Here is a 16,178-nt window from a genome sequence, read left to right as displayed (position 1 = left end):
AGCCCTCAACAAGTACAAAAAGATTGAAATCATACCTTGCATATTTTCAGATGACAATGCTTTGAAACTCAAAATCAACTACAAGAAAAAATGTAGAAAGACCACAAATACTTGGAGATTAAAAAACATCCTAATAAGGAATGAATGGGTTAACCAAGAAACCCAAGAAGAAATTAAGAAGTACATGGAAGCCAAAGAAAATGAAAATGCAACAACCCAAAACCTCTGGAATGCAGCAAAGTCAGTCATAAGAGGCAAGTATATAGCAATCCAGGCCCTCCTAAAGAAGGAAGAAAGGTCTCAAATATACAAGCTAGCCTTACACCGCAAATAGCTGGAAAAACAACAATAACAAATAAAGCCCAAAACCAGCAGAAGAAGGGAAATAATAAAAATTAGAGCAGAAAGCAATGATATCGAAATCAAAAAATAGTAAAACAGATCAATGAAACCAGGAGCTGGTTCTTTGAAAGAATTAACAAAATTGATAAGCCCCTAGCCAAATTGATCAAAAAGAAAAAGCAAAGGACCGAAATAAATAAAATCAAGAATGAAAGAGGAGAGATCACAACCAACACCCCAGAAATACAAATAATAATAAGAGAATATTATAAGCAATTATATGCCAACAAATTGGGCAATCTGGAAGAAATGGAAAATCCCTAGAAACATATAAACTACCAAAACTGAAACAAGAAGAAACAGAAAATTTTAACAGACCCATAACCAGTAAAGAAATCAAATTAGTAATCAAAAATCTCCAAAAAAACAAGAGTCCAGGGCTGGATAGCTTTCCAGGAGAGTTCTACCAAACATTTAAAGAAGACTTAACACCTATTCTTTTGAAGCTGTTCCAAAAAATAGAAATGGAAAGAAAACTTCCAAACTCATTCTATGAGGACAGCATTATTGTGATTCTAAAACCACACAAAGACCCAACTAAAAAGGAAAACTAGACCAATTTCCCTGATTAACATGGAGGCAAAACTTCTCAACAAAATACTAGCCAACCAGATCCAAAAATACATTAAAAGAATTATTCACCACGATCAAGTAGGATTTATTCCTGTGAGGCAGGGCTGGTACAATATCTACAAATCAATCAATGTGATATATCACATTAATAAAAGAAAGGATAAGAATCACATGATTCTCTTAATAGATGCTGAAAAAGCATTTGACAAAATACAGCATCCTTTCTTGATAAAAACCCTCAAGAAAGTAGGAATACAAGGATCATATCCCAAGATCATAATAGCCATATACGAAATACCCACCGCTAATATCATCCTCAATGGGAAAAACTGAGAGCTTTCTCCTTAAAGTCAGGAACATGACAAGGATGTCCATTCTCACCACTGTTACTGAATATAGTGTTGGAAGTCCTATCCTCAGGAATCAGACAACACAAAGAAATAAAAGGCATCCAAAGCAGCAAGGAGGAAGTCAAATTTTCACTCTTCACAGATATCTCCACATGATACTCTATGTGGAAAACCCAAAAGACTCCACCAAAAATCACTAGAATTGATCCATGAATTCAGGAAAGTCACAGGGTATAAAATCAATGGATAGAAATCGGTTGCATTTCTATATACCAATAATGAAGCAGCAGGGAGAGAAATCAGGAATTTATCCCATTCACAATTGCATCAAAACCCATAAAACACCTGGTAACAAATCTAAATAGGTGAAAAACATATACACTGAAAACTATAGAAAGCTTATGAATGAAATTGAAGAAGACACACAAAAAAATGGAAAAATATTCCATGGTCATGGATAGTAAGAACAAATATTGTTAAAATGTCAATACTACCCAAAGCAACCTACATATTCAATGCAATCCCTATAAAAATAACAGCATCATTCTTCACAGAGCTAGAACAAACAATTCCAAAATTTGTGTGGAAATACAAAAGACCCCAAAGAGCCAAAGTAAAGTTGAAAAAGAAAACCAAACCTGGAGGCATCACAGTTCCAGACCTCAAGCTGTATTACAAAGCTGTAATCATCAAGACAGTATGGTACTGGCAAAAAAAACCCCAAAAAACAAACAAACAAAAGAAAAAAACAGATACATAGATCAATGGAACAGAATACAGACCCACAAACGTATAGCCAACTAATCTTTGACAAAGCAGGAAAGAATATCCAATGAAAAGACAGACTCTTCAGCAAATGGTATTGGGAAAACTGGACAGCAAAATGCAAAAGAATGAAACTAGAGCACTTTCTTACACAATATACAAAAAATAAATTCAAAATGGATGAAAGACCTAAATATAAGATAAGAAGCCATCAAAATCCTAGAGGAGAAAGCAGGCAACAACCTCTTCAACCTCAGCCACAGCGACTTCTTACCTGACATGTCTCTAGGGGCAAGGGCAACAAAAGAAAAAATGAACCATTGGGACCTCATCTAGATAAAAATCTTCTGCGCAACGAAGCAAACAATCAGCAAAACTAAAAGGCAACTGATGGAATGGAAGAGGATATCTGCAAATGACATATCAGATAAAAGGTTATTCAAAATCTATAAAGAACTTATCAAACTCAATATGCAAAAAAAACACAAATAATCCAGTGAAGAAATGAGCAAAAGACATGAATAGATACTTTTCCAAAGAAGACATCAAGATGGCCAACAGACACATGAAAAGATACTCAACATCACTCATCATCGGGGAAATACAAATCAAAACCACAATGAGATATCACCTCACACCTGTTAGAATGGCTAAAATTAACAATTCAGGCAACAACAGATGTTGGTGAGGATGCAGAGAAAAAGGAACTTTTGCACTGCTGGTGGGAATGCAAACTGGTGCATCTACTCTGGAAAACATTATGGAGGTTCCTCAAAAATTAAAAGTAATACTACCCTATGACCCAGCAAGTGCAAGACTAAGTATTTATCCAAAGGATACAAAACAAATGGTGATTCAAAGGGACACATGTCCCCCAATGTTTATAGCAGCACTATCGACAATAGCCAAAGTATGGAAAGAGCCCCAAGTGTTCATCAACTGATGAATGGATAAAGAATATGAGATACACACACACACACACACACACACACACACACACACACACACACATACTGGAATATTACTCAGCAAACAGAAAGAATAAAAATTTGCTATTTGCAACAACGTGGATGGAACTAGGGTGTATTATGCTGAGTGAAATAAGTCAGTCAAAGACAAATACCATATTATTTCACTCATATGTGAAATTTAAGCTACAAATCAGATGAATATAAGGGAAGGGAAGCAAAAACAACACAAAAACAGAGAGGGAGACAAACCATAAGAGACTCTTAAATACAGAGAACAAATGGAAGGTTGCTGGTGGCTCTTGGGTGGGAGGAAGGGCTAAAGGGCTGAAGGGTATTCAGGAGGACTCTTATTGGGATGAGCAATGGGTGTTACATGTAAGTGATAAGTCACTAAGTTCTATTCCTGTAAAATATATATATATATATAATATTATATAATATATATGTAATATATTATGTAATATAATTGTAATATAATACATATAATATACACAATATATATGTAATATATTATATAATATATATGTAATATAATATGTAATATATATGTAATATATATTATATGTGATATAATATTATATATATATATTATATTTTTTAAAAGTCATATCTAAAAAGAATCAAGTTCCCAATATCCAAGATGTTAAATCAGGAAAATATGGTGAAAATTTCTCCCATGGAAACACTCTTACATGTGGTTATTAGGTTCTTTAGAACTGTCAGTTCTATATCTCACAAATTTCTGAATTAAGTTTTTGTAAGCCAGCTTGGGAAAAAATAAGTTGCATGAAGAACAATGGTATTAATGAAATCTATTATCATCTAATATATTTAGAACAGCCATACTATATAGTTTTCTCTCATTTGTAAACAAATAAAACCCATCAGTTCTGTAGACAGGGAGCCACAGATATAGCAGTGACAAGCTCATTTACTCTGGCACCCAATATGGTTCAGGTTTCACCCTCCCAAAAACAGTGAAATAGTTGACTGGTAGCCGCAACCCAGGGGAACCAGGAAAGTAAATCTGCTTTATAAGATATAGTGTTCTTCAAATCAAATCTACATGACATAGATTTACCCCTGTGTTCTTGATTATTTCTGCTATCACTATACTGCATTAGCAGCAGGAAGGGAGTGTTCACTGAATTCTCATCTTGTCCACATCCCCTATTTTTATGTTATTTTTCAAGGCCCTTCATGAAGTTATCTTTAGAAATTGGCAGGCATGTTATTTACACTCATATGTGAAGCTGTACTGAATAATTAACTATCTAACTATCCATTGCTGACAGAAACATTCAGTTTGTATGTACACAAGTGAATAAGGAAATAGATAGCAATGGGAAGTAGCCAGCTGCAGAAGTTTACTAAATGTGTCTGACACTTGCTGTTCTAGTTTATTTTTATGGAAATGGGAATGTTAAACTATTGGGGATCACATCCCAACAGAAATGCTAACCTCCAATCCAGCATATTAAAAGTATTGACTCCGTTATTCATTATTTCCTTTGAATCCTCTCAGATGGGATTATATAAATAGTTGATCACTTCGAGATGTGGAAGTTAGTATACAAATAGTAATAGAAATCTGGTTTTCATTGGAATGAATAAAATCACCATGTAAAAATATTATCAGAACACTAGAATACATTCTGGTTGGAAAGACTGGCTGAATAGATGCCAGTGGCGGTAGAATCTTATGCAATTAAGTGTAAAACTGCATGAAATCTATTAATAAAAATTAATATGTCAACTCTGTAATAAGATAAAAGATTGGTATTAAAGTGCTACAGTTTCTCCTAAATTACTTTTGCAAACTGAAGGAAAACCAGGTTTGTGTTGAAAAACCCCTTTGTTACTATGCAATGTACCATTAGGTAGAAAAGTTGCTGTATCACACAAAAATCCTTGTAACAAATCTATCACATGTTCAGGGTAGCTGAAGAGTTATGTAACAGTGATGTTATGAGCTTCAAAACCCTTCTCCAAGAATTGGGAGCATACTAAAAAATACAGGTATAGAGTCTCATTTGGAAAAAGAAGAAAACTCATTCCACCCAGACAAAGATTTCTCAGGACATTTGACCTTGGTGTTGGCAGAAAGGGAAAAAAAAAAAATAGACAGCATTTGTTGACTCTAATTGACTCTAATTGCCTCCACCTCAATGGAAGGCATTCACTAACAGAGCAGAACACCAAGCAGGATTTTGGTAAATGGCATGTTATTTCATAAGGAGCTCTGCTCAAGGTAATTTATAAGAAAGAGGAAGGCTTACTTAAAGCTACCACTTAAGATTGTGTCAAATCAAGTCAATTTCATAGTTCCTGTAAATTTTATTGATACTTTTTCAGTTTTTGTATTTCATAGAGCTGAAATAACAGAAACATTTCTGAGATGTCTCCATTTTAAACTCAATTTTTATCTTCTTAATATCTTTTTTAAAAGAAAAGGTTTGCTTCCATTTCAGACTCTCTGAATATAGCAGTAGAAACCATTGTACTAAAGAGTATTATGACAACTTTTGGTATTTAACTCGAGTGTGGGCAGAAAGCCAAGGGACTTGTTTTTCGTGTGCGAATGTGAAGATGATTATAATATTCGATGCTTATGTTTAGGATGGTGAGTAAAGCAGAAAGGAGGCCTTTACACATTATCTGTGCAGCAGCTGTGTTTGGGAGAGTTTTGGCAAATTGTATGATGGGATCTATCCCCAGACCTGCTTGCTCTAGGCCTTGGGACCAAATCAGCTTTGTAGCTCAAACTTTTCCTCGTATCTATTAACATTACACAATCATTGTCCTGAAACTAATATTCCATTCATTTTCCTTCACTTGTAGCTTCAGGACAATTTTGGCTAATTATTACCTTTCTTGTAGTTATAAAATAAGAGCATTTTGCTTTGTCACAGCCTACCTCATGAAATAATAGCTGATGAGGACTTTGACACCGCTATTCTTTTCCTGTATATTCAAAACTTAGAGAAGCAAAGCATCAGGGTTGATTTCCAAAATGTGATTATCACTGCTTAGTCTGAACAATGCTACGAGGCTAGGAAACCAGTGGGAGATGTTCTCTCTGTACCCCAGGAGAGCCTGAAAGGACCCTATACTTGGTTTCAGCACCTTCCAGACAAAGTCCACAAGCAATCCCCCTGGCCCAGAGACCAGGTGGGAAACACTTATGTTTGCACCTCCACGAATCCTGAAAGGTTCTGCATTCAGTTTCAGTCACTCCATAATCTGTTAATATATGCACAATATAAAAAATAGATAAAATATGACCTCAATAGCATAAAATGTGGAGTATGGAGAAGTAAGATTGTAGCATTTGTATGCAACTGAAAATCAGCTGTTACTAGCTTCAAATAAACAGTGAGATTTATAAGATGTTTCAAGGAAACCTCATTGTAACCACAAAGAAAAAAACTATAGTAATTACACAAAAGACAGAGGGAAAGGAATTAAAGTTTATTCTACTAATAACAAAAAATAAGGGATGAACACAATCAGAAAATATTAACAAAATGGTAATTTTAAGTCTTTACGTATAAATGATTAATGTAAATATAAATGAGCTAAATTATCCAATTACAAGACACAGAGTGGCTACAGGGATTAAAAATAAGATACAAGGGGGGTGCCTGGGTGGATCAGTTGGTTAAGTATCGGATCAGGTCATGTTCTCACAGTTTGTGGGTTGGAGCCCTGTGTCAGGCTCTGTGCTGGCAGTTCAGAGCCTGGAGCCTGTTTCGGGTTCTGTCTCTCTCTCTCTCTCTCTCTCTCTCTGCCTCTTCCCCAGCTCACACTCTGTCTCTCTCTGTCTCAAAAATAAACAAACATTAAAAATTAAAAAAAAATACAAAGATATGCTGCCTACAAGAGATTCACTTTAATTTTAAGGACACACATTAGCTGAAAGTGAAGGGATGGAAGAAGATACTCCATGTAAGTGGTAAATAAAAGAGACCTGGGGGAGGCGCTCTCTCTCTCTCTCTCTCTCTCTCTCTATATATATATATATATATCAGAATAAATAGATTTTCAGCAAAACCAGTTATAAGAAACTAACTAGGACACTATATAGTACAAAGGGCTCCATTCATTAAGAGAATACAACAATTGTAAATATATATGCTCCAATATTGGAGCAACTAAACATTTAAAGAAAATATTAATAGAAATGAAGGGAAAAACAAACAGCAGTACAGTAATAATAGGTGACTTATATACTCCATTTCAACACTGTATGGATCATCCAGAAAGAAAATTAATAGGAAAACAGCAAACCTGAATAATACTATAGACCAAATGGACCTAACAGACATACACAGAACACTCTATTCAACAGCAGCAGGATACACATTCTTCTCAAGCACATATGTGACATTCTCCAAATAGATCACAGATTTGGCCACAAAGTAAGCTTTAACAAATTTATGAAGATTGAAATTATATCTAGTTATCTTTTCCAATCACAAAGGTAAGAAACTAGAAATTAATTATAGGAGGAAAATTCATGAAATTCATAATAGATGGAAAATTCACAAATATATGGAAATTAAAAACAATCTCCTGAACAGTGGGTCAAAGAAGAAATAAAAAAAAATGAAGTCAAAAAGGATTTAGAGACCAATGAAAATAAGAAAACAACATATCAAAACTAATGGGATAAGCTAAAGCAGCACTAAGAGGAAATTTTAGAGTAATAAGTGCTTATATTAAGAAAAAAGAAGTATCTCAAATAATTCACCTAAATTTACACCTCCAGGAATTAGAAAAAAGGAGTACAGACTAGGCTCAAAATTAGCAGGGGCAAATAAAAGTAATAAAGATCATAACAGAAATAAATGAAATGCATACTACAAAATAAATAGGAATAAATCAATGAAACTAAGAGTTGATTTTTTGAAAAGATAAATAAACTTGACAAACCTTTACCTAGACTAACCAAGCAAAAAAAAAAAAAAAAAGAGAAAGGACTCAAACAAAATTATTAATGAAAGAAAAGACATTACAAATGACACCATAGGACTGCAAAGGATCATAAAGCTTACTTAGAATAAACAGATGCCAACACATTGGATAATCTGTAAGAAATGGATCAGTTTGTAGAAACATACAACTTACTAAGACCGAAACATGAAGAAATAGAAATCTAAACAAGCCAATTACTAGGGTTTTTTTTTAATGTTTATTTATTTTTGAGAGAGAGTGAGAGAGAGATTGTGAGAGAGGCAGAATGCGAATGGGGCAGGGGCAGGGAGAGAGGGAGACACAGAATCTGAAGTAGGCTCCTAGCTCTCACCTGTCAGCACAGAGCCTGACTCTGGCTTGAATTCACAAATCATGAGATCATGACCTGAGCCAAAGTCAGCCACTCAAACAACTGAGCCACCCAGGTGCCCCAAGACCAATTACTAGTTAAGAGATGAATCAGTAATCAAAAACCTTCCTCAAAAATATGCCCAAGACCAGATAGTTTCACTGGTGAAATCTACCAAACATTTAAAGAAGAATCAACATCAATCTTATTCAAACTCTTAGAAAAATTAAGTAAGAAGAACCGTTTCCAAACTCATTTATGAGGCCGTGATTACCCTGATGCCACAGCCAGATACAAGCAAGGAATACTCCAGGCCAATCAATATTCCTGATGAATATAGTTGCAAAAATTCTCAATTAAACTCTAGAAAAACAAATTCAAAATTTCATTAAAAGGATCCTACACCATGATCAAGTGGGATTTATCCCTGTAGGATGGTTCAATGTATGTAAATCAGTAAGTATGATAACACCACATTAACAGAATGAAGGATAAAGAACATTTTCTGTCCATAGAGGCAGAAAACAATGTTGCCAAAATTCATAACATTTTCATGATAAAAGCTCTCTGTGGGTACAGAAGGAACACACTTCAACATAGCAAAGGTCATATATGACAAGCTCACAGTTGATATCAGACCAAACAGTGAAAAGCTGGAAGCTTTTCCTCTAAAATCAGGAACCAGACAAGGGTGGCCACTCTCACCAACATAATACTGAAATTCTAGACAGAAATCAGACAAGAGAAATAAAAGCCCCACAAATCAGCAAATAAAATTAAAATGGTCTCTGCAGATGACATGATCATGTACCAAGAAAACACTTAGGACTCCACCAAAACAGGGATAGAACTAACAAGTGAATTCAGTGAAGTTGGAGGATACAAAATTAACATACAAAAGAAAGCCACATTTCTATACAATAACAAATATTTGAATGAGAAATAAAGAAAACAATCCCTTTTATCAGAGCATCAAAAACAATAAAATACTTAGAAATACATTTAACCAAAAGGTAAGATATCTCTCCCCTGGAAATTACAACACTGATGAAAGAAATAGAAGACGCAAACAAATGAAAGGTATCTGTGTTTATGGACTGGTGGAATTAATATCATTAAAACGTCCATACTACCCAAGCCACCTATAAATTCAGTGCAATCTCTACAAAAAATTCAGGGGCATTTTTCACAGAAATGAAAACAATCTGAAAATTTGTATGGAACTGAAAAGACCCTGAATATCCAAAACAATCTTGAGAAAGAACAAAGCAGAGGTTTCACGCTAATTTCAAAGTATACTACAAAGCACAATACTTATAGTAATCAAAATAGTAGCCAAAAAACAAAACAAAACAAAAACTAGATATGTAGACTAGTTGAGTAAGACAGAAAGCCCACAATAAGGTCATGCATATATGCTCAACTGATATTTGACAAGGGAGCCAAGAATACTCAGAGGGGATAAGATAGTTTTTTCAGTAAATGTTGCTGGGATAGTCACATGAAAAAGAATAAAATTGAACCCATATCTTACATCACTCATAAAAATTAATTCAAAATGCATTAAAAACTTAAATGTAAGAACTGAAAAAAAATAGCATAAAAGCTCCTGACATGGGTCTTGGCTATGGTTTTTGAATATGACACTAAAGTACCAACAAGAAAATAAAAAACAACCAAGGGGGACTGTATCAACAAGAAAATAAAAAACAACCAAGGGGGACTGTATCAAACTCAAAATCTTTTGCAAAGCAAAAGTAACAATCAGAAAAAAAAAAAGTAACAATCAGCAGAATGAAGAGGTAACTCATGGAATAGGAGAAAATATTTGCAAACAATATATCAGATAGGGAATTAATATCAAATATATATATACACACACATATATATGTATATATATATATACACACACATATATATGTATATATATATATATATATACACACACACATGTATATGTGTATATATATATATATATATACACACACACTAAGGATCTAGACAAAGTCTTAGGGAGATGATGTTTAAACTTAGTCTTGAAGGTTAAGTAAGAGCTAGGAGAAGAAGAAAGAAGGTGCAGAAGGTGGGCATTCATGCAGCCTGAAGAGAGGCTCATGAAACTGCACAGAAACAAGGAGCAGCTTGGTATTAATGCATTGTTAAGTGTAAAGCAGAGGGGTTTGGGAAATAGAACTGGAGAATTAAGCAAGGCACCTAGAATGGAGAACCTCATGTGTGCCATGTTTGGAAGGCTGGTCTTTTTCTACTGATTCTGGGTAGCTACTAAAAGGTTATCAGCAGAGAAGGGTCATGATCAGATCAGTCTTTTAAGGGAGTGCTTGGGTTGCTCAGTCAGTTAAGCATCCAACTCTTGATTTAGGTTCAGTTGGTGATCTTGCTGTTCATGAGTTGAGCCCCACATCAGGCTCTGTGCTGACAGTGCAGAAGCTGCTTGGGATTCTGTCTCCTGTCTCCCTCTCTCTCTGCCCCTTCCTTGCTTGTCCTCTCTCTCTCTCTCTCTTTCTCAAAAATAAAATAATAAACATTAAAAAAAAAGAAAAAGAAGATCAGCCTTTTAAACAGACCATAGAAGTGAGAGGGAAGTTTGAGAGTCATGTGATAAAAAGAGATTATGGAAATAATTTTTTTTTCTTAAGGTTTATTACAAGCTAATAAAGAGAAGTCATAAGAGATCAAAAGATATAAACAACATCCAGTTCTTGAGTACCCAGAAAGACACTTTTGCTTTTTCTGACATTTAGCAATAGTTGTGATGTTTACAGTGACTCAACCACACTTTTTATCCAGTTTCCTATTTAGCCATTAACATATATTTGTGAATAGTTTTAAATCATCAGTACTGTACACATTAGGTGCTCAAAATTAATTTTTTTTTGAGAGAGAGGGAGGGGCAGAGAGAGGGAGAGAGAATTCCAAGTAGGCTTTGTGCTGACAGCCCTGACATGGGGCTTAATCCCATGAAATGTGAGATCATGACCTGAGCTGAAATAACCAACTGAGCCACCAGATGCTCCTCAATAATTATACTGTTGATTTGTTGTGGTTGCTACACAGGGTTGAGCATAAGGCATGGAGCCATGTAATAGTTTGGGTTTTTTTTTCCCCCCTCTGTGTGAAGTTAATTGGACTATGTAGAAATTTAATTCTCAACTTGGCCTGAAAAAAAAAAAAAAAACAACTCTCTTTTTATCATCTCAGTAGGAAACTCATTTTAGGCATTTTAAGCATACTTTCATGATTTTGACGAGATTATCATTATCATAATCATTATTATTATCCCTCATTAAGTTCCTGGAATACAAGGACATACCATCTTGAGACAGGAAGCTTTTTAAATAGCCTTCACCTTTTTTTTTTTTTTTTACTGCAATAATTATAGCAAATTTTGAATTCTAAGACCCTTTATATTGTCTAGGCTAAAATCCTTAGGTCCTTTGGTTAATATTTGTCCTCATTTTTTTAGAGATGTGTTGATAGCCTCAAGCAACCCAATAAGATTTTGTAAACACACACACATGCACACACACACACACACACACACACACACATACACGCGCGCGCAACTAATAGCTACTGTAGAAATATGTATAATGTATGATTTTTATCAGGTCTTAAAGAATAGATTTCCTATAGCCCAAAATATGTTTCTAGTCTAGGCAGTTACTATACTGTACAGAAAATATATAACTTAGACCAACATTAGCCACACCATACAGGAAAAAAAAAAATCTCACGTTCTTCCTGAACTCTCTGTAGCAGGATTTCTGCTTTCCAATCTAGACTGCACATTGCCACCAATGAGTGTCATTTCTCTGAGGCACAGTTCTGGACATGTACCCTCCCACAGTGGAAGACACTCTAATAGATCCCTTTCGTTCACCTGAAAAGGCTGGCATTCAAAGCCTTTTGTTGTCAGGTGGCTGCACAGTTACTATCAGCCAGGCACTCCTCTGGGTGAAGTGGAGATAGCCGTGAAGAGGCCTGACTTGAAGGAGTTTGTATATTGTGGCCGAAATGGAAGGCAAACATGAGGAAACATAAAATGTGGTTCTGTGCCATGAGGACAACATGACAGGATAATATTGTATGACAACATGGGAGGTGCTTTAGTCAGGCAGTCAAGGAGGAATTTCTGAGGAGAGGAAATATGAGTGTGTCTAAAGGTTGTGAAGGAAAAGTACATGAAAACATTTGGTATGTGACATTCCAAATGCAAGTAGCAAAGAAGACTTTGATATGTAACACCCGCCCTATAATTAAGGTAGAGGAAGGGCCAAACAAGTGTTCAGGAGGAGAGGTATTCAGCAGAGCTTATCACTGGGCATGCCAGAAGGAAAAAAAAAATATCTTCATTGACATGATTTTCAACAGGCTATGGGTGATGAGGATTGCATTTAAGAGAATGCAGTGTAGCAAGAATCTTCATATTCATATACGGTTCATGATGTGATACTTCTTGTGCAATCCAGCACATTTATCCTATGTGTGTAATTTTATCTTAGAAATACACAAAATAAGGAAGTGGTGGGTTGTGAAATCTCCCAGATGTGTTTGGAAAGTATTAACTGAAGAGAATTCACTCAAAGTGTCATCTGTGGTCCCATGAGAAGGGTGGTCAAAGATCCTAAGAAGTGGAGTTTTTTTTTCTCTCTCAAGACACTTCATATACCATTTTTTAATATCATGATTCACTCTTTTACAAATTTATGCATTAATTTAGTAAATATTGAGGGGTCACCATGTGCCAAAATCTATAATACTGTCTGGAGATATGACGGTGAGCAAAACAATGGTGGCTTATGGTCTTTTCTTCTGGATGTAAAAGGCCTTAACTTTAAGAATCCAATTTCATACCTCATTATGGTCCCCTATATTACCTGTTAGCACATTTTAATAAATGCTTGGAGGGAGAAAACCTGAATTTAAAAAAAAAAAATGAAGAACCAGAATGAAAGTACACCTGGACTCAAATCTTATATAGAAATCCTAGGGAAAGCTGCTGGCTTAAAATATGCTATGGTAAAGCCTGGGCTATTCTTTAACAAATGCAATGGGATTTGAGTGGCAGGACAAGGACAACCTTTCTTAACTCATTGCTCAGGAAGTCCACAGCAGAAGAGAAAACTAATTGTGCATGGTAGCCACGATTCTTAGATGCCTTATTGATACTCTTGATGAGGGGACATTTGGAGCCCCAGACAGAATTTACTTCAGAAAAACATTTCCATAATCAAAGAAAGAGGCATTCATGCCATTAGTTTAATTTCAAGAAAGATGCCTTCCAACAATATTATGGAGACTTGTTCTTACTCTAGGTTTCTAGTTCTGGGGAGTTAATGGAGTTCTACAATCATTTTAGGTAGAACCATGCCCCTCCCACATTACACCACACCTAAACTAACAATCTAAGACACATTCTGATTAAACAATGTATGGTATGACCCACTGTCAACACAACTGACATATTCCACATGGCATGTATATTTTAATAGTATTTTTTTACTAACTACATCAACTTGAAAATGCAGAGAATGCTTTGCTACAAAGAATAGTTCCCTGGTCTCTAAGTACAGATGTTTGTTCATGAAAAAAATAAGCACGTGCTAAAGGGCCAGGTTGGCTACTGTTATTGAAGGTAAGGCATGAAAGAAATTGGGAGAGCTTTGAGAAGCTTGATTCCAGCAACAGCAGATGCTACAAGACTGACCCCAGATGAGGGTGGGGGGGAGGATTCCCCTGGGCACTAGCGAGCCTGGACATACGAGAGGGACTGCTGCATCTTTTATATCTGGACATGTCCTCCTCTCAGAGGCGTAGAGGCACCCATGATTCTGGGGGGCTCCTGAATATTCCTGAGGGGTATGACTCCTGGAGCCGCCCCCCGCTGCAACTCTTAGTTTCTCATTAGATGTAAAGGCAAAACATGAGCTTTTATTTCAGTCTTGTAAAACATGTCATCTTGTGGTAATAGTGGTTTTGCTGGTAAGATTTTTCTTTGAAGTCTTTAGTACTTCTGACTGAAGTCAGATCATTTGCATCTTGGTCTCACTGCTGCCTCATTTGCTGGAAGTGATTCCTATATCTGCATCTTAGTACATAACCCAATGCAAACTGCCACTGCGGGGGAGGGGGTTGCATTCATTGAACAATTTACTATAAAACTATCGAATTCTTGCATAACTTATGCTTAGCCACTTACTTTGCTGATGGAAGATTCCAGGTGCCTTACCACTGATAAACTCATTATAGTTAGGAGAGTAACTGATATATTGTATTTGGATAGTATTTTATGATTTACAAAGCTTTTTAACTTGTATTACTTCATATCATATACATGACAACCCAGAAGAAAGAAGATGCTTTTTCCATTTTGCCAGTAAGAAGCTAAGGTTCAGGAATGTTACATGTTCACAGAAATACAACTAGAAATTGAAAGGACTCAGATTCAGGCTAACAGACTTAGAAGTCTCTCTTTTTGCCAGTGGTACGCTGTCTTTCTAAAATGGGTACAGCCCCAGCAGATCCCTAATTATACCGTAACAAGCAGTGCACTTCTCTCTTTTAAGAGCGCAAGGGAGTCCTCTGGTTTATACCCTTGGCTCCAGGCATGAGAGGTGCAGGTTTTTCCTCTGGAACAGGGGGCATAGATACAGCCAGCATGCCATGACAGAGCAGCCCTAGGTAAATACTAACACTTTGGACTAGCAACTCCATATCAAGTTGCCTCCGAGAAGTAGTTTGAATGCAGCTTTGGCAGGCCCCTTTAGCTCTTTTTTAAAGATCAGATACTTATGGATGGGGTGCCTGGGTGACTCGGTTGAGTGTCTGTCTGACTTTGGCTCAAGTCATGATTTCACAGTTCGTGGGTTCGAGCCCCACATCGGGCTCTGTGTTGACAGCTGAGAGCCTGCAACCTACTTCAGATTCTGTGTCTCCCTCTCTGTCTGCCCATTCCCCAATCATGCTCTGTTTCTCTCTCTCCCAAAAGTAAATAAACATTAAAAATAAATAAATAAACAAATAAATAAATAAAAATAAAGATTAAGTACTTATGGAGTACTCACCATGCTCCAGGACTTGCTAGGCACTCTGAACAAGAGGATGTGGTCTCTGCCCTGGGGGAACCTATAATTTAGTAAACAGGACCAACTCATCAGTTATGAAACTAGTTCTTGGCATGACAGGGAGGCAGAGACAGAGAGACATCAAGAGTGACAGAGTAAAGATTTCTCTGTACAGATTTGCTACTTCAAGTAGTGCTGCTGTGGTGAGATGCCCTGTTCTGTGTACTCTCTTTCCTAAAGACTTGAACAGTAAAATCTATTTTTTTTCCAATGGGAAGAAATAAAACTTGAGGAAGCCAATAGGACACAAACTTCAGATTCCCCAAAGGCTTGATATAACCCAGCTTTCATTTCAGAGCTGAGTTTTTATGATAAAATTAGACTACCTCACAAATAAATTCAGCATCGACTCAGTTCAAACAGGGAAAGTTCACAGCAACCTTCTGACAGATGTTCAAAAAATGCCAACGGTTCAGGAAGTAGGAATAAAACCGAAGATAACATTAGGCTTTACAAGAGCCTGGTGAGACTGTCCAATCTGCATTTTAAGCAGTAAGTACTGAAGGGTGGTTCTTTCATGAGACCCTTCTTTCTGACTCCCATGTTTCATGGGACAGGGACCAACAGTGCAGTGGACTCCCGTGGTACACTGCCTCATCCCCCTCGTCACCAGACCTCAATTTGCTCACAAGTGCACACCTCTTGG

This window comes from Leopardus geoffroyi, chromosome A2 (genome assembly GCF_018350155.1).
Source record: "Leopardus geoffroyi isolate Oge1 chromosome A2, O.geoffroyi_Oge1_pat1.0, whole genome shotgun sequence".
Taxonomy (NCBI): domain Eukaryota; kingdom Metazoa; phylum Chordata; class Mammalia; order Carnivora; family Felidae; genus Leopardus; species Leopardus geoffroyi.
This window is presented reverse-complemented; position numbering follows the sequence as displayed.